At 38.9% G+C, this 27,497-nt stretch overlaps 1 long non-coding RNA gene across 2 annotated transcripts; it reads right to left on the bottom strand.

Annotated features, from left to right (window-relative positions):
• Positions 1 to 120: 120 nt before the first annotated feature.
• LOC137173635 (uncharacterized) lies at positions 121 to 26,829 on the bottom strand. Of its 2 annotated transcripts, none has more exons than XR_010925224.1 (3): positions 26,580 to 26,829; positions 23,879 to 24,073; positions 121 to 2,347 (listed from the first exon to the last, which is right to left on the bottom strand). It is a non-coding gene; the product is annotated as an uncharacterized lncRNA (long non-coding RNA). The 2 variants fall into 2 exon arrangements; XR_010925225.1 differs by lacking the exon at positions 121 to 2,347 and adding an exon at positions 5,896 to 6,168 and having other exon boundaries at positions 23,885 to 24,073.
• Positions 26,830 to 27,497: the final 668 nt, after the last annotated feature.

Here is a 27,497-nt window from a genome sequence, read left to right as displayed (position 1 = left end):
TCCATCTGATACCCTCAGACTTTTTCTGTTTTTAGTTGGACTTTTTGAGGGACTCTTTCATTTGTGTTGCACTTATGTAGCCTGGATTTGGTTTTCTCTGTGTTTCCCTCGTGTGTTTTCTCCTCCTGTGTTCATGTGCTCCTCCTCTCACCTGCCCTGCATTACCCTCGTTAGCCCTGCCCTGCTCTGTGTCTTCCCCACACCTGCCCTGTATCAGTCTCGTCAGCCCTGCCCTGCTCCCTGTGTTTCCCTCAGCCAATCACTCCCAGCCTGCCCTTGTGTCTAGTCACCTGTTTCCCATTCCCTGATTAGGTTGGCGTGTATTTATAGTCCAGTTTTGAGTTCAGTTCTTGTCGAGTCATCTGTGTTTGTTCCTGTGGTCATGGTCGATGTTCCTGTGTCCCTTGTGACTGTTTTGAATTATTTCATTAAATATTTCTGCATCTGATCCTGCCTGCCGTCATCTGCGTTTGGGTCCACCTGCTCCACTCACCTTCATGACACTGATGCAGAATTTTTCTACAAACAAAAATACCATCAGAATAATCCCATGACGATTCTACACAATGGCTGAAATATTGCTATGTTAGTCCATTAGGATATCTATGGCACGTCAGGTTAGAATTAGTCATGTCTAGGTATTAGCCTATGTTAAATTGTTTGCTTTAGTTGATAGCTGATAGCATGGTTAGAAATCCTCAGAAGAGATAATGTAGAAAAGCCTGAATTGATGAAAATTTGAAAAGGACAGATGTAAAATAAAATAGTCACAGAGAGAATTAAGGGGAGAGGTCTTTGAATCACCATTTTGCAACATGCTTACATGAATATATTTCTGATTATGATTGAACATTTGGAGGACTGGTCAAAAATTTCCCATTGTGATTACAGCAGAGAATGTTTTATTCCTTAATAACAGAGTAGAATACACAGCCTATGTTATTATATTTGAATAAGTGAACAGAGTAAAATAAAGTTCACACACAGCAGAGCAGACAGCATGTGATTACCGATATCAGCGTTTTATCTCACTGCCCATGATAAATGTCACACTTTCTTTTGTGTACTGTGCTCTGTGTTTAAGCTGATGCCTCCTGCTGCAGAAATATTTCCCCTCCATTTAAGAGACATGCTGCTTTTTCAAGTGCTTCATTTTGTCAGACATAAATCTGTGGACTGCAACTGTCATTGCAGACAGTGCCAACACACACTGTTTTATGAGCATGCTGTCTTTGTCCATTACTTTAAACTGTATTTCACAAGAGGTGTAATGTTGCTTGACCATTGTTCAGTAAAAGCCTTAAACAGACAAGCTGTGGGTTTTAGATACATGCTCATATTTTATCCAAAGGTAAGCACACAAAGTTCCTAATAAAGTGTTTATACTGTATGTATTTAAACAACAATGACAGTGTATATTTCCTGTTTTTAGAAGGGAACAGACTGGAACAACCTGGCTGGCAGTAATAGGCTTGTTGCCTATTATTATAAAGGAACATAAGTAAAGAAAAATGTGATGCCTGGATCACTTCCTGAGCAACAACAAATAAATTAAAAACAGAAATGCACCTGCCATCTCTCCAGTCAGTACTCACAGGAATTTGAAGAACAAGCATGCAAGGTTGAGCTGGCAGAATTTAAGATCAATATTTGCCAAAGGTGATAGAATATTTGCATATTTTATTCCGTCTAATAGCAATGTTTTACTCACAGGGGAAAATACATACACTTAAATTTAAAGGATACTGTCAAGTAATCCCATGAAACTTCCCTACCCTGCCTGCTACACTAAGCCCCAATCCCATTGACTCCTGTTGAAGACGTAAATCTTGAAAACCAGCTTACCAGTTTTATTTTTTTAAAAAAAAGGCTTAGTAACATTTGTAACAGGACTATTTTCAGTGGTGGATTAATACACATTTTGTGTCTCATTGACATGTTAATAGCTTTTGGACAACAACTGAGGTCTACGGCACTGAGGAATAAGATATATCAGGCTTTGGACACACAACATAAATGTAAGTAGATCAATTCATTGTGGGTTTGGCTCTGCACATGAGATTAGTTAACAATAAGAAAAATATAGAATGTAAACAGCCTGAAGTGATTTACAGCTGAGGTACAAACTAACAATCTTTATACCTGAAGATCAAGTATTGGAAGATATTGTATATAGGCTACACAGGATATTGTAAGTACTGAAAACTATAACTCTTCCCTGAAAACCAGCAGTTCAGTTGCAGCTTTCAGCCTTTGCTGCTGGTTCTCTTCCTCCTGATCCTGTTGCTCCTCCTCCCAGAACCTCTCTCTCCAGACCTCGCCTCTGTCAGGCCTGCTCCATCAGCATCTCATATTGTAAAATAAATTGGAGCTTTAAATTAGTTCAGTCTTTGAAACTGAAGATATAAGAAAGAAAACCTAAAGAATAAAGAAATATTCCAGTGTTCACTACTTTTGTTTTTGATGATTTTGTGTTGTCTGTCATGCTCAGAGGTTCTTTTCACTCAGATAAAATGTTATAATATTTGTGCATGAAGTGTTCCCTGAATGCCAGTCTACATGTATACATGAGCATCCACTGCATCATCATCAGCATTGTCATCATTATTTCCCTGCTCCTCTGGCTGCGGGATGCTGTGTTGCTCACACAAGTTGTGCAGAATCCTGCTTGCTGTCTCTGCAGTTCACAGATTTCTTAATGTAGCACATGAGACGTTTCATACGAGATGTGGATGTCAACAACAAAAACAACAAAAAAGACAGCATCAGCACACAGTTGGTTTTTGATGGTAGAGACAATATTTTTGACATTGGCTGGGTCGACCTCATAATTCCTGCGTCCTGCTGGAGAGTGGCCTGAGGCTGTTGATGGAGAGGCATCTTGTCCCAGCTGGATGTCACTTATTGGTTGGAGACAGTGGGTGTCCCTTCAGACTGTGGAACCTCATGTCTTACATCCAGCCACAGGCAGGTCTGTCATTAAACTACACAGTGAGCTCACAGAGTGTTGGCTACTCGGTTGTTTTCGGTTAGGGTAAATTTACTTTCCTTTTCAAACAAAGTTACACAGTTTGGTCATGTGAACACCTTATTGTGAAATATGGCAACAGACTGACAAAACTCATTGTGTGTATCCTCAAGGCCTTAAAACTGTGCTGAATGCCTTTCCTCCCCCATAAAACATTTACAAAGCCGAAATTTTTGAATACTTTGAAACATGGATAGTTTAATCCATGTTTACACTGGCTAGCAGTCTTCCTTTTCCCTGCCCTTTGTTGGTGAATTGCTGTTTCTTGGCATTTCTTCACATTACTGCCACCAACTACTGACTGGTGGAATAGCATGAAACCAAGCAATATTTATACTACTGAATTTGTGTTAACAAATGTAATCTCTGCCTGGATTATGTTCATATGTAAAGTTTGAACAGAATGAAGCACTATATTTATGTACCGCACTCAAGTTGTAGGGAGGAGATCAAGGAGGATGCTACACAAAACGACCGACAACCTCGGTTTGAATCCCAAGTCAATAAAAGCACTTTGGTTTAGGTTAGTAAAAGATTGTGGTTTCACTTGTTAACAACTGTGGACATTTCCTTTATCCCTCCCTAACCTTTACCAAGTGCTGCCAGTGGATATTGTATTGCAAGATGGGATACTTTAGCTAAATAAATAAATAAATATGTTGTCACTGAGTGTCTTACTTATTTAGAGAACATAATTTGAGTGGCATTCTGTGTCCTTCAGAATATTTCGCTGCTGCAGTTTAGCAGTATATAAACATTTTCTAAAAGACAGGATTGAACCAAGGACATCATCAACCCTACTGTCACACAATAATGTTGACATTGGACAATTCTGAAAAAAACTCTGAATTACATTCAGTGACAATCATATTTTTTTTTACCTAGGCATTGTAAACTCTTTCACGAAACACTTCTGCAGTTTGAATAGGTCTTAATCTGAGAAAGGACATTTTCAGAGCCCCTTAGTAGTCAAACCAAATTCTCATTGCATGCGGCACTGCAGGGAGAGCAACAACCAGAGTGTGAAGGACTAGGAATTAGCTTGGAAAACTGTCATGAATATTTTTGGAGAAACCAACAGAAGACCTTAATGGAGAGATCTAGAAGAAGTTGATGATCAGCTATATCAAAGGCCAACCAAAGTACAACCAGCCAGGGTGTTGGGTTAGTAAAAAATGTGAAACAGATTGCTAAACAAATTAAAAACACTTTGCCTCCAAGCATGCACCAGTAGTCTCATTTTAATTATGTGAAAGTCAACACAAGATCCCATGAAGATTTTTATTTTTTTTTTTAGCTTTTCATAGAATATGTTTGAATTAGAGTAATCAAGACAGTGTTTGTGATTTTGGTAATTTCTCTCATTAGATGCGGTTATCTTTTGCAGACTCTGGCTGCTTCACTTGACGTTTAACAGGATGATGTACATTTGAGTCTAATTTTCTGACTCAAACTGAGGAGCTGGCTTCTCTTTTTATAACCTCACAAGAAACTGTGGATGGACTGATAAGAATAAACAACACAAACAGATGTGATGCTGTTGATGTTTTAATTAGCCAACATGCTCCTCCAGAGATAGTGACAGAGAGAAGCCCAAACCTACACTTGTGTTTGTTTATTCCACTAAGACACAGATAACATTATTGTGAGCAGTCAAGTAGGACCTCAGCGATAGTATGATTCTGTGCTTGCCTGCAAGCATGTCTCCATAACTCTTGTGGGGATTTTTTTTTTTTACAGTACCATTATTGTTATTTTGCTTTTTACAACTGGGCATATGGGTCAGGGTCAAATTGAACTGGCCCATCTGGATAATACAAAATGGTGTAACACCTTTTTAAATGGCAGATAAACAAACTGCTCCCATCTTCCATGATAACACCTACAGTGAGTCTTCTTAACGTTTTTTGCCTTTGTGCTGTTTGTGCTTGTGTATGTGTACACTACACCTCTTCTTTCCATGACCTTCAAGTTCTGTATATTTTCTGGTTGTATAAAGGTAGCACTGTGCAGGCATTAAAATAAACTAGACACCTTTTACCAATGATTTAGATAGCAAACCCCTTCCCCAAACCCCAAAACAAACAAAGAAATCTAACCTGCACAGTATGCAGCAGGATAGATTAACTGAGTCCAGTGAGTGAAGAGAGTCAGTGGCAGACTGGAGCTGGCAGTTCCTGTGGTTGGCTCAGCCCACAGTCTTTGGCATGCTGTTACGCTCCTGGTACTCTGTGAGAAGCCAACTCTTGTCTTTGACAGTTTTACAGTTCAGTGTTTTATTGTAGTGATGACTGTCCTCACAACATTGCAGTTAAAATGAAGGTAAAAATGGACTACAGGTTAGTTTTCATATCTGATCTAACTGGCAGGTCTCCACCTCCTCTCCCCTGCACCACAACTCATCAGAAAAACCTTCACTGCCTCAGTATAGCAGAGGAAAGTCCTAAACCTCCTATCACCTGACAGCATGAGGTATAACTGCAAATAGTGGTGGGAGGATGTTTGTGCTGGAAAGGGCAGAAATGAATACAAATGAGTTCATGTAGATTAAAAAAAAGTTATGTGTCAAATCAGGTTAATGTTCATGAATAGGTCAAAGACTATATGAGAAACTTAAAGTATGTCAACAAAATGCCATGGAAATGCAATATAAATGAGACTCACATGTTGTTTGCTGGGTTCATCATATATAGGCGTGACTACTGATTGGACCAAGTTGGACCAAGTCTGTTACATTCTGGGTCTGCTGGTGTTGAAAATTGAGAGATGAAATCATACAGTGTCAAGGATCAAGCCATTACCAATGCCAAGCTTCCAGCCCAGTGTGTAGTGTTTAGGGATTCTAATGGTTTGTTGCTGCCTTATTTTAAATATTTGATTTTCAGTTTTCAGGACTGTTGACATCACATGTGCGAGCAGAGGAAATAATAAAATGATTTAACTGGGTAAACCATGTGTAACTAATATTTTATAATCCAGTATGAGGTTTCAGTGCAGAGCCACGGCTGAGCTGAAGTCCACTTCACTCTAGTGAAGATCTCTCCTCTCCAGCTCTCTCTGCAGAGTTTGCCCTCATCTCTTCATCCAAGCAAGTCCTTCAGATAAAACATCAAAATATGATGTTTTCTGGTGTGATGCCCCTGTCAGTAGGATGACATCATTTGTGAGTACCTTGCAAAACTGTTACAAATCACTGTTACAAAAATAAAAGCTTTTCTTATCTGTAAAATATATGGTTAAAGGGGAGCTCCAGGAAACAGATAAAAGTCTGTTTCCAGGTGTTGGGGAGTACTACTGCATAGGAAAAAAAAAGTACTATAAAGCCTTTTGTGTCTTCAGAGGCAGCTGTGTTAAACCTGATAAATTGCCTCAAGTGATGTCACTTGAGTCAGCGTCAGTTGGGGCTCAATACTACAAGTTTGAAAATGAGAAAAATCTGAGTGTGTGGAGTTAGAAAGAAGTGAGCATATACAGCCTGTGGCATAGACGCTATAGGTGAATGCTAGGGGCGCCGTCCATACATAGAGGCACCACAAATGAGGGAAGAAGAATTTTTTTTAAAACTTATACTATTTTTTAATAATACTATTTTAATACTATTATTTCTAAATATTACAAAAAAAAAAAGCCCACTACACCATAACTACGTAGCATAGCCTATTAAATAGCCCCACCCCCGGCTCTTAATCAGACTTACCTGATTGTGGGGGATGGGCTAATTATCTGAACTAGTGGGTGACACTGACTAAAAGTGATATGATTAACATCAGTAGTCTAATTCAAATATATCATGTCAAAAAGACCAAAGCCTGCTGGTGTCCAGGGAAGAAAAAGATGAGAAGAGGAGGAAAAACAGGAAAAAGACAAAAGTAAAAACAAAGAAAAGACATAAAGCTGTGCTGTTTATGAATGTATGAACATTGGTGGTGGAATTGGCTGGGATGCAAGGGGCATCTAGCTAAAATCTTGCCTAGAGCACCAAATTGGTCAGGGCCGGCTCTGGAAGTGAGGTTACCAGACCTCTGTAGCTCGCTCTTCATCTCTGCTGGAGGCTAGCACCTCCAGGCGACTAGCATAACACACCTGAATCTCCTGACTATTCTATTTTGGTGCCCTAGGCTTGATTTTAGATTGGAGCCCCACTTCATCTGCCCCCACCGCCACCTCAAACCCCCATCGCTCCTCAACACTGCAACAACACTTGCTTTTCAAAATGAACTGAAATTTAATAAAGAAGGTGAGTTAAATAAGTAGACGTAATAATAAATACAATTGTGCTTACAGCAACAAGAACTGTTACACAAAAACAACTTTTATATAATTATAGGAAACACTGAAGTCAGTTTGAATATGAAAAACACTCAAAACAGGAATTGCACACAAGAATAGAACAAAATGTTGCATCAGTCCTACAACTTCAAATGTGGATTCACACTAAAATATAGTGTATCAGTATTACCTCCAGTCCTTGGAGGGCTGCATGATAATAAACAAAATGATTATTTTGCTCAATACTGTAATCATGAGCAAAACATTTCTATTGCACTTTAACAGTGTTATTGCACACACTGGAGGATGAGAATAAATAAAGCTTTACTTAGCTGTTAGCCTTAGGCAAGATTTTAGATTGGAGCCCCGATAGATTTAAATTGGAGCCCCCCAAAAGCTGACACTACAATTAAGTGCAACAATGATGGTTTTAAAAAAAACAAACAAATCTCCCACTCATTTGGTGCCCTAGGCCACCACCTATGTGGCCTATGCCAGTGGTTCTCAACCTTTTTTGGGCCAGCGCCCTCTATCTATTATCCAGGTCCTGGTCCTGTGTACTGCCCCCCATCAATTAAAATGTAGGCTAACTGTCTCCCCTGAATATTTAATGTTGATTATTATTCTGTTTTGTTTGTCTGTAGCATTAAAAAAGCATGTCATTGAATGCCAAACAGATTTGATTTAAATGGACAGTCTGAATATCATTATCATTAGTTTCCCAAGGAGCAAAAACACCATGTGAATAGAAATTACATTTACAAACAAATGCAACGGTTAGAAATTTGACTTTCAAACTTTAATTAGGCCTCGTTATTGATCACAAAACAACAGCCTATCAGAAAGTGGTAATTTGGTGCCGGTGCCAAACAAGAAGCATTCTTATTAACAAAACAAGAGCAGTCTACCGGGGAAAAAGTCTGAAGCTACTGGAAAAAAGCAGAAGGAAATGTATCCATAGCTGAAGTATTCAATGGGATACTGGCGGCATTTTTTCCTTCTTTGCACCATTTTGATGATTTGATATGATTGTTGTTGTTTTATGATGCTATGCAGTTGATTAAATAACCATACTGGCAGTGGTCTGGTAGAGAGCATCAAATAAAATAACCCAGTTCAAGGGCTTACAGGGGTTTTGGTCATGAGGTTTGGGGGTCCTCCCCCAAGAAATTTGATGTTATTTGATTAAAAACTGCATTTTCACATAACTTTGGACTATTATCATTAACATATTTATTAAAAAAATGCACTGTGTGTCATAAAAAATAGTAATCACAGAACATTGGTTAAACAGGCTTATAGTGAATGGATTTGAACAGTGATTTTCTCATCCTCCCATAGTCAGGCTGTAGCTACTAGCCAGCTGTAGGGACGGTATGGTTCAAATTTGATCTTTATCTTATCCATAGGCCTACACTTATCAGTCTGGTTCTTTATCAGTACTCTTACTGGTTCTTTTTCATTGCTAAAGAAACGTTTTTTTATTATCTTTTTTTTTTTTTTTTTTTTAAAAGAATGAGTTCAGAACAGGATTAGAACAGATTTATATTTTAAATATGACAAAATATTGTTCTACAGCAGCAACAGTAATGTTTCCATCAGCAAAATCATTATATAATCTAATAGCATCTCACTGGAAAGAGATAAAAACTGTCAGTAAAATAAATAATATTCCTGATATCAAAATACTGAGTGAAGTTTAGAAAGAATGAAGAACACAGACAGACAGTATCAGTCCTTCCTCCTGTTGAGAGGAGGGGCTGTTTCAGCCAGTAGATAAGTTTACAAGAATTTGTCAAATTTTGATATACATTACAAACTAAGCTAAACAAAAACACCGATAAATAGAGTAGAGGATAGGACAGAGAAGCTAGCATGACAAAAATTGAAAACACAGTAGAGACTCAGCATAGTTTGTCTGTGTCTACATGGAAAGCAGAGCACGTTTAGCAGAGCAGCATCAGGCCTGGGACACACTGCCTGCGAGTGTGTATTGCTTTTCATCTGTCACTATAGTTTCAATGTCGATATCTGTAGAATATGTCACAGACCTGAGAAAAATATAGTGTCACCACTGTGGGTCAGCCTGCATGGTGCATGCCGGGGCACAGAGCCTCTCTAGTGGGGAACTCCAGCGTGGAGAGTTGGTGACACACGGAGATTCTTTTCTTGACTCCTGCTCGTTTTCTGTGATATTAGTTCTAACCGGGGCTCCTGCCTGTTGTTTAACCTGCTTCCAGACGGAGATCTGGTTTTGTTATTTCCCGTATTTGTTGTCAGTTTCCATCCAGACAGCTAGTTTGGAGGTTTGTTTGTCGGAGTGCGTTTGGCTTGTTTGGGGAACTTGGTGTCGTCTGGAGGGATTTTCTTCATTTGGAGCGGTGACAGCAGGGTTTAACTGCTGGAATAATCAATAGAATCAGTAAAAACACCCGTCCTGTGTGAGGAGTGTATGTGTCTGACACAGAAGTAGCCCAAACCAGACTCCACCATGCCTGTCAGAAAGAAAGCTGCTTTCACCTCACAAATTATTTATTTTTCAAAATTGAGCACATGCTTCTTAACCTTTTTCTGTCTAAACTAAATATAAATGAAATTTATAATGAAATAATATCAAACATTCTATTTTTGATGGCTATTATCAAAGTCAAACTCTATGTAGAAAGATAGAGCTAGCAGTATCAGCACTGCAGCAGCAAAGTTGTATGTGTGGACGCTGCATGTGTGCGAGCTGTGGCAGTTCACTGGTGCACACGCGCTGCTCAAACAGAGGTAAGCTGTATGTTTTGGACATTTGTAACAAAGACTTTTGCTACGAGAAATACTGGCTGGGAGCTAAATCAGCTGAACACGTTTGGTCTGCTATGACCAGTGGACCCAGAGGAGACCACAGACTTGTCTGGAGCTGCACAGAAGAGGAAACATCGAAAGCAGTGCGACAGGACGTGGAAGCTGGGCAAGCATGGAGGAGTGCAAGCTAGGCTAACTGTTAACCCATACAAACTGGCAGTTCCAACAATAATGCTGCCTAATGTTCTCTGGACAGCAAAATGGATTCACTCTCCCATCACTGCTGGTCACTCATTGACATGCAAGAGTTGTCTACATCCAGCTGAGACATGTACTTTCTTTATCCTTTCTGTTATTGTTGTTGCACTGCTGTGGGCTGGGAGGAACAGCATTTTGTTTTTTTGTGTGTGTATGCAAATACACAAGAAAATGACAATAAACTAAATCTTGAGTCTTGAAAAAATTTTTAAAAAAGATGATATCTCTTGTTCTGCTGCATTCATTTTGATCCTTTTTGGAACTGTCCATCTTGAGTCTGACAGTGTTACAGGAGTGCACTGCTGGAGAATGCAATAAGCAGTGCTTGGCTCATCAATGACCTGCTATGGGGACGACACTCAATCCCCTGCAGCAGCTTTCAGGTATAAATGTGTGTAACTATGTGCACATGTAGGATATTCCTGAAAAAGTAATTTTACGCTTAGCAAAATGAATCTGGCTGAATAAAAGTTAAAATGGGTCTAATGGTAGTTGTAAAATTATATTTAATCATCTCATCATTATTATTTCAGCAGTGTTCTCCTCCTGTTTCACACCACATTATATTTATTGGGCACTGCACAGTGTAAACAGTTAAGGGGTAGTCACCTCAGTGAAATGTGTGAATTGAAAAATGAGATGAATCTACTCGAGATAAAACTAACCATTAATCTGTCGCTAACCTAACCACTGACCTGTAATATTCACATGGGCTTTAATTGCGTCTGCTCAGTGTGAATCAGTATAATTTAGGCCTTTTCAGAGACTATTTGAATATTCCCAAGAATGATGACTTGTTTCAAGTACAAAAGGCATAATTATGGGACTGTAGATATTGTGAAAACTGTGTGCTGACTCACCTGGATGGAGGAGACTGACCATCTGGCATCTCTGGAATTAATGAAAGGCTGACCTACTTATGTGTTGCAAAGGTAACAGTTAAACTCTGAGTATACAGAGTAGCCACTAAGGAACAGATCTGCTAATTCATGAAGAGCTAACAAGTAGTTCCTTGATAAATCTGAATCTAGGACTATATAAGAAGTTACTTACGAACAGACTGCTAGATATTGTGATAAACTTTCTGTCAGTCTACATACTAATCACTTTAAAGCTGCAATAATCAATATTTTTATAATAACAACTGATCAAATGTGTGATTTGAAAGGTGGTCAAGAGTTGGTGGGAGACAAAAACCAAAGGTAAAAGGAGACTCACATTCACAACACAAACTCCAAAAGAATTGTTTCTCTGTATCTGCTGGATGTGTAAATAAGCAACTATTTGCTGGCAAGTTAGCCATATCAACTCGATGAGGAGAAAATATGACAACGTTGTGTTTACAGCCTGTTATTCAGCTGCCACACAAGCCAATTTTTAAGTAAGGCTGCATTCAGACAGAAAACAGTCCTGCATTAAAACAATGCAAGGGAAAGTGTTTGTAGGGGTGTGTTGTTTAAGGTACCGGTGAGACAATGATATACAATCCAGGAGGTCAGGTTGGAGTTATAGATTTATGCATATAAAGTTTCTAATACTCACAGGCAGGATTTTACCACTCTGGGAAGTGATCCTAGCACTGCCCGCATTCAAATGAATGAGAGGGCTGTGTTTTTTCATGTGGAGCTACTGATGGTCTGAATACTACCTAAAGTAGTCCATCATACTGGGTAGCCACTAATGCATGATTACTTCATGATCATCACATATTCCAAGTTGGAATAACAGGAGTTTTTCTGCAATGGTTCTGTCGCAGGATTTTTGCCCTTTGCCCTCTGACTTTTGCCCTGTTTGCTGAACTGGAGTGAATGTCAGTAGGCCCTTGAAGTCAAAATTGAAGTTTGCTTTCACACTAGTTGCTCCCTGTGTCTTCCCCAGCCAGCCAGCTGTCCTAGTGTCTTGCCACCTGTTCTTTGTTTCATTAGTTCAGCTTGTATTTAAGTCCTGGTTTTCAGAGGGGTGTACTACGAAGCGAGATTAGTGGGTTAGCGAGGTATGTTGAGCCTAAAGCCAGGGTTTTCAATGTCACGAAGGTGGCTCTCTTTTAACCTGACTAGATCACCATGGTAACTTATACTGCAAACTTAACCTGGTCCGGAGCAGGTCATGTTCCGAGTAAATCAGCAATACAAAGCGCCATCCTTTCATTAACTACCTGATTTGCTGCCAAATCTGTTTAAAACTGCTGCTACTGCAGCTATTAGAACACGATTAGAGAATTGATTAGTCTTTTATCATACTTACCATTGATTTGATATGTCATACTGTAAATTTGTAATGGTGCAATAGGTTAGGGTCACTTGTGGGATGGGATTTTGTTACAATATATCAAACTATATTTCAAATTCTAAAAAATAAAAATTAGAAGTTTGAAGTAAAACTTTGAACAAAAAAAAATTGATTAGTCTATTGGTATTTATCACAGATAATATTCAATCTATAATATTAATTTCGCTTTGATTTGGCCAGAATCTAAAGTGATTTCCACTTATCCTTCATTATGGGACAGAGTCAGACCTGAATGCACTTCTTGAGTGTAATGTTTAAATCTGCTGCATCAAGATTAAAGTTTAAGATCTCTGATTGTGGGAATCATTGAGAATGCATTGAGTGGTAAAATAAGTATATTAACTAATTACGAATTAATTAAAGTTAATTAATTAACTTAATTAATGAATTTACACGATCTGCAATTTTCTGTCAGCGTTCCTCTCTTGCCTTATTTGCAGCGACAGTGTTGCTTTTTGCTGTGATAATGTATTTATATTCTTCATAGCTCTCCGTTATAATGACCTGTTCCTCCTGACTGAAGCAGTTGGCACGCAATCCTTCCATTTTGTGCCTGAAAAGAGTCAAAAAACGCGCCAAACGCCCCCTTTCATAGGGACGTGCACAGAGCCTGAAGCAGAAAGCCTGAGTTAACAAAGAAAGTTCATACCCACCATCGTGATACCACTTATCTCTGATCGCGAGTTTAGGGTTTGTCGAGCCAGCTCACACAAAGAAAGCCTGGGTATGTTGACCTTGCTTCATAGTACAGCCCTCAGGTTAGTCTTGTTGGATCCTTTGTTTTGTTCTGTTCTGCTTTGTTCAGTCTGTTTTTTTTTTTTATTTTGCTGTGCCTGCACACCTGAATCTTTATTAAAGAGACATTCCTCAGTTCATTCTGGCTGTATTGTCCTGCATTTGAGTCCACCTCCTGCTACTCCTTTGACATTTTCCTGTTGTTCCCCTTCCTCTGACATTATATAGTTGTAGCAAAAGGCCATTATGAAAATCAGTAGCCTATCCTGTTCTCATTTATTTTGAACACCTAGGCCCACTCAGGTTGGATTTAGTCTTAAATGTCATCCAAAGCAGAGCACTAAAAGTACACAATGAAGTCAGTGCAAACATAGCATTAACTGCTTTTGGCTTACAGAAAAAAGAATTGCATGCTGTGATTTGTTTAGTGTGTACCTTGTACCAATAAAAAGAAGCTTTTTACAACAGGAATAAATGTCTGATGACACATCCAAAGAATCAAGGAGTACTAGGCAAATGCAAAACACGGGAAATGCAAAAATGCATATCTAATGGGGAGTTAATTGTTGCTCTATAGTAGATATTTTTCATTGCAGACATTTTAACATGTAATAGGAAAACCACAGGTTGAATTAATAAGACAGAAAGTTGCTGCAGTCCATTTCCGTTTACAAGTTCTTGGGCTATGATATTGTGCATGCTTTAGTGGCATGCTTACTGGGACACTTAAACAGAATCATAAATGTTAATTATCTGTGAATTTGTTGTGTATAAACTCAAAATATCAACAGTGAAAAGGGTGTATAGTTAGTCAATCTATGACTGACAATGAGGCATTTTATACAAACTGTTTTCTGTTCAGTTAATCCTATGTAGTATATATCATGAGGTGCATTACATTAATGAATGATTGCAGTGATGAACTGCAGTGTTATCTTCTGGTTGGTATTTCATAGATGAAGCTGGTGCTCAGCAGACTGGAAACTGGAGCTGGTAAGTGTGCCAGTAATTTCATGGGTGGCATGCTGAACGAGATGACATGCTTGACCTTTTGGTACGAGTATCACTTGTTTCAAATGGTGAATATCTTTTTTGGAATTAAATTCAATTTCTCATGGGTTATATAAGAATAATAAAAAGTATCTTGACATATTGAAAATGTGCAAATGTTACCAGCACCTTCTGTATGTCAAATATGGCTGCAGCTTGTAAAAGGGTGTCCTACTCTTGTGTGTGGAATTGGGAGTGTGGATATAATAATGGTGAAACAAAAAGGAGGTGTGATATTTTCTCATGCTGCTGGCATTATGCTGTTTGATACTGGCCAGCTGTAAAATTATCACTGAAGTGTGGCCAGATGGGATTTCTTAGTAACCTGTAACAATAACTTTTATAATGGCAGCCTGATTTCCCTACAGAGGTCATTACATTATTATTTAAGACATAACGCTATTGTATTTGCCAACAATATATACTTTGATCTGTGTTCCAATTGTCTTCCTTTGATTGAGAATAGGTCTCTTCAGAGGATTCCTGTACTTAACTACTTAGTGGTCAAGGAGTGTAGCATCCATTAAGTGGCTTTGAGTGTGAAGGTTATAATTTCCAAATAAGTTTCAATTTTTTTTTAAATGTTACATATGAATGACTGTCAGGTGGTCATGATTTAAGGTTGATTGTTTTTTTGTGATCAATTATTTATTGTATAAATAAAGAAGACAAGATGCAACACAATTAGATCTGGAGAGACGAAACAGATGCAAACCATTACATGGCGATAGTATACAGAGAAGAGAGATAAGCCCTGTGGATAACTTTATAGTGTACCATCTGGTGGTTTTGGGTTACTTGATGACAAGGATATATTGCTCCATATAACTTTCCAGTTTAGGAACAGGGATAAAGTGCCATCCTTTCTTCACAGTGTCTAAAGGGAGGGGCCTGTAAGAGGCTTTCACCAGGATATTGTACATTCCAGAGACTACACCTTTAAATTTAGCTTGACTATTAGCTTAAAGGCTGTGTAGAGGATGGACTGTAAGGGCACGATCTAAAGAGGAAGGAGATGCCTTGGAGGTAAAATTTGGTTTGGAGGTCTCTGAATTGCTGTAGCCCTTGCGGGCCTACAGTGTCTGAAAAATAATTGGTTTATTGCCTATTTGGTTTGGATTTTATACCACACTGAGAGGAGATGGTGTGAGCCAATTTTTTATTTTTTTTTAAGGAGAAAATTGTATCTGCTCACTCGATCTTCAAACTGGGTGAGTTTGTTTTCATATTTTGACAATTTATTCTGATATTGCACACAGTCTGTTTCCAGTTTTGCCACATGGGATTCAATTTTCCCTACTGTGGCGTTGAGTGATTCCAGGTCCTCAGCTTGGTGGTTCAGAGTAGACTGCATTGTGTCACTTTTTCTCTCCAGATGGTTGAATTGTTCTTTAGAGACTCCATCTGCTGCTTGAAAATGTTCAGACAGTGCATCTTCAATAAATTTTGCCAGGGATGCAGGATTCTTGCAGGCAGAGGTGGTGTTGAGAGTTTGTCCATTGTTTGGCGTTCTCTGGTGGTAACTCTTCTCATGCACATCAAGTGTGCCAGGTTCCACACTCAGATTTAGTTAAATTTCACGTATTACTATTTCCTCACAACAGTTAGTGGAAGGTCTGCCACATCAGGGTGTTTTTAATTACATAAGGACAGCTCCTGGAGCCCAGCCAAAATCACGCTGCCACCATCACACTGGAAAACGTTGGTTAAGGTTGAATTCAAGGTACTACTCTTGAATTTGCATGCGAGTTTCATTTTAAATGTTTTCACTGTTTCTCAGAATGTGGCCTCTGATCTTTCTTAAGAGTTTTCTTGGTGAGTGTGAGAAAAACAGACCCTCAATTTTTCATTTTCTGATATGCTACAGTGCCAAGAAAATAATCTTAATTAAAAAAAAAACTGATCTATTCTCTGCCATAACAAGTTAAAACTAACCCTGGCTGACACCAAGGCCATAATATCAATGAACAGGTCTGACAGATGTACTGTATCCACCCTGTCTGGAGTTTGTCCCTATGGTGCCTCAGCAACTCTTGCAATCCAAACAAGAGATATGACACAGTGGATTTGGAACCCCTTGAGGATAGGACTTATCCAACCTAAAACTGTTTTGGCACTGGTGTGTCCAGCAGTCTTGATGTGGTGCCAGCCAACACTGAAACTAATGCAAGAGGATTCCATGAGCTGACAGAAGAGAGGATGGAAAAGTTGGTTTGCTTAGCCATGATGTATGTGTGCAGACCACTGAAGTGCCCAATGACACTGTAAGGTATAAATGGGCAAGTACAGAACTACTCAGTCCTTCAAGGACTTTCTGTGATTGACGGAGTTTAACCATTTTTGTGTTATTTAGCAATTGATTGTGGTAACTGAATAGTGAAAGGGAGCCATAAAAGACTGTAAATGACAATGATGGTAATAATGAATTAAGCAATCGTGTGGGTCTCAGGAATACACTACTCATAGGTATTATTACAATCCTGTGCAGGTAGTTAAGTGTGCAGTTATTTAAGAAGTGTTTCTTTGTATCACTGCACAAGAAAATGAAATGTGGTGTTGTGTGTGTGTGTGTGTGTGTATATGTGTGTGTGTATATATATATATGTATATATATATATATATATATATATATATATATATATATATATATATATATATATATATATATATATATATATATATATATATATAATGTATAATAAATGGTTCTGTTTTGGTCATTTTAACAAGAATTAAGAGACCACAGCCATGCTAGCAGCTCTGTTAGGCTGTACTTAGCTGTTAGGCTGCAGTTGTTTGAGTTAAATGGAAATGTTAGTATGCTAACATATAGCAAGGTATAATGTTTACTAATCTCACCATCTCACTTTAGCCTGACAGCATGGTAACATTTAGCCAATTGGCACTAAATGCTAAACTGAGTACTCCTGGGGCTGATAGGAATGGAATTAATTTAGCAGGTCATGAAGCATTGTACAAATTAAGTATTGGACATACAAATTTTGACCCGATGACTGCCCTCAATGAAAAGGTAAATGATCACCAGTATAATGAGGGAACATGACTGTACCAAATTTCATGGCAATCCATCCAAATGTCACTCAAAACCATAAATATCTACCTGTTTTTTGGTGCTAGGGAGCATAAAAGTCTGTACTTTTAATGAAAATCCTTCCAATAGTAGTTGAGATATTTCAGTCTGAACCAAAGTGATGGACTGAAATAAACAGACATCTGACATTGCCTGAGATCTGTGCCTCTAGTGTTACTTAAAATAGTCAATTGAAGAAGGTAATTGAAGTGATGCATAGCATTGAAAAAGTGCTGCCTGGGAAAGTTCTGCAGATATGAAGGTCTTATCTCAATGAGTGTAAAAAAATAAACAGGGCTACTCTGAATAGACCTTACTAATAACAGTATGGACTTAAAATGACAAGATTATTTGTTGAGATCAATAAAAATATTGGCAAGGACAGTTTAGCAGCTACTTGACATTTGGTTGGGACATTTCTGTACCATCCATACCCAAATCTACGCCTATGAACAATCCCTTAAATAGTGCTGCCTTTGAATATTGCCTTAATCTTGTGTTTACCCTGAGCTTGTTACTCAGCTGTTATGAAAGATTTGATCTCTGATCACAAATGCATTCTCTTTGATTCAGTTCTTCTATCAGTTGCCTCCTCTCAGAAGCCTCTGAATCTTCATGAATTTTCATCTAGTTTCTTTCTGACGGTTGAGTATTTTAATGAAATGTGTCTGTCCATCTTGAATGTTGAAGCCCATTCATTACATAATATATTCCCGTCAGTTAAATGACAACAACCAACCATTTCATTGGCTATTTTTCTTTTCAAGCAGCTCCTAAATAGCCATTTTTCTCATTATTCTGCCTCCAAGTGAACAAAAACAAGCAAACAAACACAAAAAGCAGCTTTAATGATCAGCTGGATTTAATAATGATACTAAATACACCATGTTCACTGTCAACTGTGGCAAAATGTATGATCATATGAGTGCCTTATGATAATAAAATCCTCCAAATTTAAAAGTAAATTGGATAAATGTAGTGTACATCAATCAAGATGTAGTGTGCATGTTAAAGTAGTAAATGACTTTTTTCCATGGTGGACCACATATGATAATCCATTAAATCAGGGGTTCTCAACCTTTTGTAACTTAAAGCCCACTTCTGATTGTTAGAAAAATTCAGAGGACCAACTTCCAAGATAAATTAGTTAAAAAATAACATGACAAAAAAGGAGAAAAAAATAAACTGGGCTGTAAATATGTGTCATACTACTTTCAGCCATAATGACCAAAATAAATCAAGTCATGTGGGGTGGGTGAGAGGCTGAAACACAGTAGCATTCAAAGTTGCTTTCACTTTGTTCCTTGCTTTTGATCTCAATGGACAACCTTGCCTCACATGAATAGGTGGTGGTGAAAGGCAACAGAAATTTGATTGCCCATTTTGACAGAGCTATTGACTGGCAGCCAGTGTCTAGAATGAAGCAAGGTCAACTTGTGTGAGCTTAAGCTTCAGGCTACTGTCTGCTGCCATCAGTTCATTTTCCAACACAGTGGACAGAGCCATGTCATCTGAAGCAGGATCAACAGAGAAAGGGTCCAAAATCCAAAGGTCTCCATGTCATGAGTCCTCTGGGAAGTAGCCTGCAAACTTAAGTGAAAACTTACTCAAATGTTGGGTTATAGCACTGGATGTGTTGACATGAGGAGAGGCTTCCAAAGTTTCACTTATGAGTGAAAACATGTCAAATCGTCTCTCCTTGACTCTCCTTCTCCAAAGAATAGTTTTTTTTCTTGACGCCCTCAATTTTGTCTGTCTTAAGGAACCAGAGTTTTTGCTCCTGCTGCTTTAATAAGTCCAATTGGTGTTGAGGTACCAAAGACATTTTTTGGGTGTGCTCCATTTCACCCCTGGTTTAAAAGACTGAATATAAAAAGGAATAGCTGCACCTAGTAGGGGTAATAAAAATCGTCCAGTCTGATTGATAGCTTTTAAGCGACTAGTCTGACAATTGTGTTCCTCTTTTTCAATTGTTTGTTCTGTTCGTCAGTCAGTGGGATTTTACCTCTCAACACATTGAGAGCTATTTCACACAGTGCATTAACAAAGTCTGAGCTTGCATTATTCACAATAACCCTTCGCACACTCGGCGGCATTTTATATAACAACTCCAACAGAGCCAAATTCCTATGCACACGCAACGACATTGTCACCCCTTCTGCTTTTTAGGGACAGAACAGTTGATCTGATAGCAAGCTTGTTCTGAATCTTAAATAATGCATCAGTGTTCTGATTGGCCACAAAGGAGTGTACTAGACCCTCCAATGACTTGTGAGTGACTACCAATGTGTTTTTAGCATTTAATGTCACACCTTTGCATTTGACCTGTGTTTTACCATGTTGCATGCGATAGGCATAGAACTTTGGACCCCCTAATACAAACTCTGATGTAATCTTCCTTGGGGAGGCCACACATGTCACAGTCATTTATTTCATCCATTAAATCACCCAGGTACAAACCTAGGGGTGGGACCCAATCACCAGTCCTCGATGTAAAAACAACACTATGTCACAATACAACACGTGTTCCTGCAATTGCAATTTATCCAACAAGTCATGAAGCATGAGTCTGGCATGGGCAGTTGTCATGGCCCCTATGAAGAGATTTACATCTCTAATTCTCGACCCCCTACTGTCTGCATTACGCCATTGCCACGCCATCTGAGATGAAACAATGGCCACACATCATAATGATCGCTGAACATCAGCTGTGTAAATCTAGCTGGCTCAGTGATCAACTCGCACAAAGACATTACTCCTCATGCTAAATCTGCCCCACAGAGTTTAGGAGTAGCTTATTACAACTCCTGACTGCCTTGTTGACAGATTTGATCAGGGTCTAGTTTAATGCCCTCCTTTTCAAAATAGTTGTCAATGTATTTTTTTCTGCTCATCCGGTGTTTTAACATGCCCGGGGTAGCCAGAAGCCTCTTGCTTGCATTTTAGAAATGTTTTGACATAATCCTTGAACAATGTCTCCGTCTTGTTGGGGAAAATGCCACACTCCATCAATGGCCAAAATTTGGTACCCCTTTTCAACTGCTTTTTGAAGTTCAAACGACACCCACTATGCATACACTCACCCATCTGGTTCAAATCTTCAGCACACTTTCTGCATAACAGGAACATGAGCTTGTCATGACACCTGTAGGGTAGTACAGGGTGGAACAAGCTTTTTGGAGGGAGCACAGTACATTTCACAAACCCAAAATAATTAAACAGAATCAAAATCCCTATGGATAATCTGGCGAAATGGGTACTGTTTTCTCACTTGAACGGTTGGATACAGACTGGTGAAGTTGTAGTGTCTGATTTTTTTCCTCATCATTTTCAACCTTGTGATATACCTTCATGGTGTTTGTACAACCACCAAAGAGAGCCTTTCTAGGGTTGAGGCATTCCAGTCTTTTTTATCTGGTCAGAAACGTTTGGACAGCAGGGTTTGATTTTGTTAATGACGTCCATTCGTACTCCCACATCTGTACAGCCCGAACCCTATAACGTGTTTCTAAGGTGGCTATTTTGTCACTGAAGATGCGATATAACTCATCATAGGAGACATCAGTGACAGGATGTACATCAGACTGAACATGGCATTTGACACAACCATGAAAAAAAAGCAGCCTGCAAATTCATAGCAGGTGTCTGAAGCTGCACTATACCCATCCACAAAGTATGGTCCAAATTGCTGTTCACTATGATTAAGTGCATGTTTGATCTCAATGTTTTCTGTATGAGCTACGTATTCGAGCCATTGCATAGACACTTCTGAATGTGTCATATTCTGCTTGGTGTATGCACCCTCATACATGTGAGCCACAGTTTCTTTGGGTAGAAACAGTGTTTACCTATACAGCTAGATTCTCGAGTGGTGAGGGCAAATGGATCAAGTTGTGTGAACTCGAGAGATCATACAAACCCTGCGCCACACTTCCACATCATTAATGCAGTAGTGCCGAATCTCTGCTTGAAAATGAATTTTTTTCTTCACGTACTGTGTCATACCACCTCAAAAAACATTCTCTCACTGTCACTCATACTGTCATACCCATAGTAGGAAGGATCAGGGTATCGTTCTCTCTAGTGTTAAACTTGTGGGGAAAATACCCTTTCTCCATATCCTCAAACCCCATGGCAGCAGGTGTTTTTGACAAACGCATGGGAAGAAAACTGAACAAATCTGCAGTGCAGTGTATGACAGTGCAGTGAATGGCACCTACACTGAAGGAAACAAAACTTGTTTCCTTCAGTGTCCATTGCACACGCAAAATTTGCCTCATGCCTACCATTATGATACTAAGTCTCAAAATCAAACATTATGTACTTTCTCTGTGTTTTTTTTTTCAGTCAGCTGAATAAAACACTCGTGGCACACTGCTCTCAAATTTTTGTTTGCAACAGTGTAAACACACAGCAGGTGCACACTTATGTGACTTTTTTTCAGCTGTGTAGATTTTTCCACATGCCTCACAGTATTTTACTTTGTAACAATGTATGACATTGTGTTTAGCGTCTGGTAGCATGTGTTGTTTGAAACAGAATTTACATCTGCAGATGCATTTACAATTGCCATGATGGCTGCGACACTACAAAACAGACATTGCATCGTTGCTTAGAATTGTGGTATAGTGGCGTTTCATATGTATTATAGCAATATGAACAGACTTATGGAGGCACTTAAAAACCCTGTCTGGATTTCAATCAGATAATAGTGCTCATTGCGTAAATATAGCCAAATTGTTCGTGGGTGTAGTGCGTCATATGTTTGGAAACACTGCAGGTGTTTATGCCCAGAGCTATGATGAAGACTGATTTTTACATCCAAGTGTTTCTCGAACTTAGCGACGTCAGAGAATGATACTTTGTGCATATGTTCAAAACCAACGGCGCTGTGCAACTGTCTTGCATATTCCAATTTTCCATGCCAGGACATGTCAGCATTAACAAAAAGATTGTACAAAAACTGCCCTTCAGACAAAATCTCATCATAAGGGACGTTCCCCAGGCTTAAACGATTACCACCACCACCACTTCTACCCTGTGCTGCCGTAACTCTAAATTCCGTCATGTGTCATTACACTGTAAAACTTGTGAAATTCTTCTATAAACAAATCTACATTGTATTCATCATCAGTGTTTAAACAGCCTGTACATCGCTAGCCAGGAAGGGTCCTCCCAACACTACATTTAAAGCACTATTGGTTGGTGAATCCTCCAGTGCCTGCTCAATTACACCAGACAGATTATCTCTGAATCTGGCAGGTACATGCTCCAGATTATCATGATTAGTGTCTCTAAAATCAAGACGTTGATGCAGTTCAGAGGCATTAAAAGCAGGTATGTCACTGATATGTATATGACTTCTATTACCACTGACAGGAGAAGGTGAATTGGAGCCCCCCATAGATTGTCCCACCCCATACTGTAGAAGTCCTAGATTATTGTCTACCGCAACACTAACCTTATACATCGTTAACACCTGCAGGCCATCCAGCAATTGCAACAGCAGGGACAATAGAATTACCTGACTACCTTACTTCCCTTTCTAACACCATTCTGATTGCTGGACGATGCCACGTTACAGCACTTATATGGTGATATAATCATATTTTGTTAGGCCCATACGGCATATTATGATACTTAGCATATTGATCATTCTTAGCATGACAGCTGTCAACAGAGTCAGAGATATCATTATCATCATCAGGATTATCACTTGTATCACAGCCAGACCCATCACTATATTTGAACTTTTTCCTAGGAGATGGGGGCATGTTACCAAACTAATAGTTGACCACCATAACACACCTATTATGACACCTGTAGGCAGATCAAAGCAGAGTTATTATAGGATAAAAAACAAAAAAAACAAAACAAAGAACTATTTTAAATCTGATACCATTTTCACCAAGATGGGTAAGAAAACTGGTCACAATGTCCTGTCCCCTGGTCAGAGATTTTACTATCCACTGAACAGTCTAATTATTCAAATCTGGTATTAACAGAGTTACACAGACCATCTGGTCTGTCAGACTCATTATCTACCACAACAAGTCCCCCAACATCACTGTGTGACGGGTAGTTATCCTCTAGTGAATTGGCTGTCCTGCTGGTACTAAATTACTAGTATTTAAAAAGAGCTCATAAAGTTCACTCAAATTGAGCAACCCCGTTAACTCTGGGAAATCCCACTGCTCTGATATAGGGTCTGACAAAGTATCCCCCTGCCACAGACACGTAGGTAGTGTAGGGAGAATATCTGTGGATGTATGTGGGCAAGTCTGTCTTGTCAAATAAACTGAGTGAATCACCAAACTGCAAAATTGGACATGTTACAGGTGTACTAGCCCTGTTGTTCACACACACACACACACCTTAGTAAAACTCAGCTTGTTGGATGCCGCCTGGTTGTGTGTTGATCGGCAGCCCTGTTTCACCCGCTTCTCTGAGGAGCACTTTGACTGCATGACTTCATGCAGTTCTGGTGACATCTGCTTTGTTGCTAAACTTTCACAGTGTAAGAAACTGTGCGTCCACTTGACGTCTGGTGCCCTCTCTTGGATCTGTTTAACAATACAACAATATATTCCTGTTACTGATGCAAACAACTGTATAGTATTTCCAATCAAGACTTTTTTTGGTGAAGTAATCATCAAGGCAGCACATAACATTATCTGCTGTCTTGTGGAAAGTTCTTTGCAAAACAGTAGATCCTCATGAACATTACTGTCCCTGCAGTATCTTACAAAAACTAACAATAAAGCGGCATTGCTAACGTCAGTCGACTCATCCAGCTGTATGGCAAAGAATGGGCTTTCCTTTATTCTTTCCACAAGGCAAAATAAGCTCCCCTGCGATTGTAAAGGGTTTCTTGCAACACGAACAGCAACAATACAGCTAGCTTTCAAAGTGGCTTTTGACTGAGTTGTTAATGTTGTTGTGACTTTCTGTTGTGCTTGGAGCCTGTCCTTTTTCCTTAAGAAATATTCTTTTGGCTTCCCAACACATCCCAGGTGCTTTGTGTTTCTGGAGCTTCAATGGTTTTAGTGCCTCATTTGACAGGATTTCACCACATTCAACACACTGTGCTTTCAGCTCAGCATCACTGCCTGCCATTATGAATCCAAATTTATCACTTCATTTTTGTTTCAAAAAATGATCCATTTTGTGTCACTAACTGAGTGAATGTTAGCTAGCTAACAGTAGCAAAACACGTTTGTCTCTACCTGATGTGTCATGATTGGCATGGAGAAACGTAACTGGTCAATGAAATTATCCATTTTAATTTGACATTTTTCATTTGTGAATTCTTGAGCACATTTAAAAATAACTAACTTTGCAAATTACTATTTTAATTGAACTATTATCCAAAATGAGTGATTCACTTGATTTCCTAGTGGACCAGAATAAACCTGAATTGTCCTTGTGAGGTGAAATTAGTAGTTGGCACATTGTAAAACTGAGCAGAGGTGACACTTGGAAGTGAGAAAGAACAAAGAACAGCAACAAAAATCTATCACCACAGCGCCCTGTATTACACACACACACACACACACACACACACAATTAGAGGAACAGCTGAGAAACTTTGACCCTGTGAGACCACAGAAGGTGATCCACAAATTGATAGACGTGATAATCAGTAACATTGTTTATTTAACCTCAAATTTAGCAAAAGTAATGAGGGACCCTGCACCACATCAGGGTCACTATCAAAATTAGCATCATAATTTATTGGCTAAATATGCTTCCACAGATTGGACTGCCTTTTGTCAGTGTATATACATGAGACATATACAGCAGCTTAAAGTTACAGGGGGGTTTGTATAATAAATCCACAGGGACTTGAGGAGGGAATCTAAAAGCTATATATGTTATGTTCAATCATGTGTCTGTAGTGTATGGGGCTAAGAGAGCTTTAAGTTGCCACTAGTACTTACTATACAATATTTATGGAAAGTATAGGTTTACTATAATAATCGACTTACAAGTATTTTGGCATGTGTTGTGTGCCAAGCATTGTTCAAGCCCACATTATTATAGTCAAGATCTTCAAGGTTCCAAAATGAAATATGGTGATTGATAGCTTTATTGTCATTGTGCACAGCACAGTGTAATAAAAAGTAATAAAAGGACAGATAAACACTGATTAAAAACATTACTGTTAAATAAAATACATAAAGTGCAAAAGTGTAAGAAAGTACTGGTCTGTTCCAACTGATTTCCCATCAACATTTAGACCTAATCGCCACCTGGTATTATGCAATCTGTATATTGATACATCTGTAATGACAGCTGATCGCATGCCTTTGCATTGACACCTGGTATTAATAAGAGGATCTCCATTCTGCACGCATTTTGATCATATCTCAAAATGCCAACTGGATAGGCAGAGCTGACGACTTATACACAAGGGACCGCCACAACATGCAAGGCCACAATCATGTGACAGAGCCAGTCAAACACGTCTGTAAAGCAGTGTTCAGACTGAAAACAGCCCTGTGTTAAAACAGGGGCTGCTGTCTGTGGTGGAGGCCTGTTGTTTAAGGTACTGGTGAGACAATGAAATATGCAATGATAATGATATATGAAATATGATATATGAAATATCCAGAAAACTGAGTTGGAGTTACAGATTATTGCATATGAAGGCTTATCAGATGCCAAAACAATGCACAGCGGTTTGTAATACTTCTACAACTCAAAATTCTTTTGTTGCAGAAGAATTAGGTGACCTTTAAACTTGAGAAAATGTTGTCATCAGGTTGTGGTCACATTGTACAGACTACATTGACACTTTCTTTGGAGTTGGGAAAGCCAGACCACCTCCAAATGTAGTCTGGATGATCCAATAGCATATTCTGCATACATTTACACCTATATTAACATGTGTTTTACCCTATTGTGATAAAATATACAGATGTCACATGTTAATATTTAGATATTAATTGGGTCTTAAATCATTCACACCTGGCAATCTGCATGTAGTAGCATTAGAGGACCAAGCAGACCCAAATGCAGAAACAACAAGCAGGTTACAGGAACTGAAGAAAATAATGACTTATTTACCAGACTCTGGTTACTGGCAGACCAAAACAAAAACAACTGGCTGACTTGAAAGATGAGGAGCAAAAAAAAAAAAAAGGATACATTGACCATGTACTGACAAAGAACAGACAGGTATAAATACACAAGGAACTAATCACAGAACAAGACACAGCTGGAGTGGGGCAGGCACTGGAAAATGAGGGAAACACAAGGGTTAACATTGAAGACAATGAGGGTGTGGCAGGCAACAAACAGGGCAAGGCTAAAGAGACTAAAGTCTGAACAGGTGTGCAGGAGAAAACATCCTGAACAGAGCTACAGCAACACATGAGAAACACAAGGTTAGAAACCGTCAAGAATAAAACAAAAGCAAGGCAGAGATAAAACTAAAGAAAACCAGAGCCCTGGACTCAAAGGAAAAACAATACCAAGCTCAAGCACTACACAAAGAAACACAAATGCAGTTATCACAAACAATTTGTAATTCAGAGCACATTCAAAACACACACAGAGCAACACCAAAAACCCCATAATACAAAAAGTCCAGAAACAGAGTCCATGACAATAGTGTGTCCAGATACAGATCACATGTTAACACCAGGTGTAAATGAGGCCTCAGTCATAGTGATATCCAATTTATTTTATACATAACGGTGACACTATACTCCACTCCTCACACACAGTTTAGGTGTGAGAAATGGCTGACCCGTGATGCTGCAGTGTGAGTGATGACAGCTGGCCAGTTGAGTTGGAGTGTGAGTGTGTAGGATAGTTGTAGCGCTGTAGGCCAAGTGCTGTTTAAAACTGACTGATTACCTCACTTAATGAGGGTGAATATGAGTTGAAGTTCCTTGAAACTAGAATATCGGAGGATTAATTTATTTCATTAAGAAAAGATCTAAAACCCCTGTGGTACACTATAGGAAAAAAGAAAGAGGA

The sequence above is a fragment of the Thunnus thynnus genome, chromosome 21 (genome assembly GCF_963924715.1).
Source record: "Thunnus thynnus chromosome 21, fThuThy2.1, whole genome shotgun sequence".
Lineage (NCBI taxonomy): Eukaryota > Metazoa > Chordata > Actinopteri > Scombriformes > Scombridae > Thunnus > Thunnus thynnus.
This window is presented reverse-complemented; position numbering and strand designations above follow the sequence as displayed.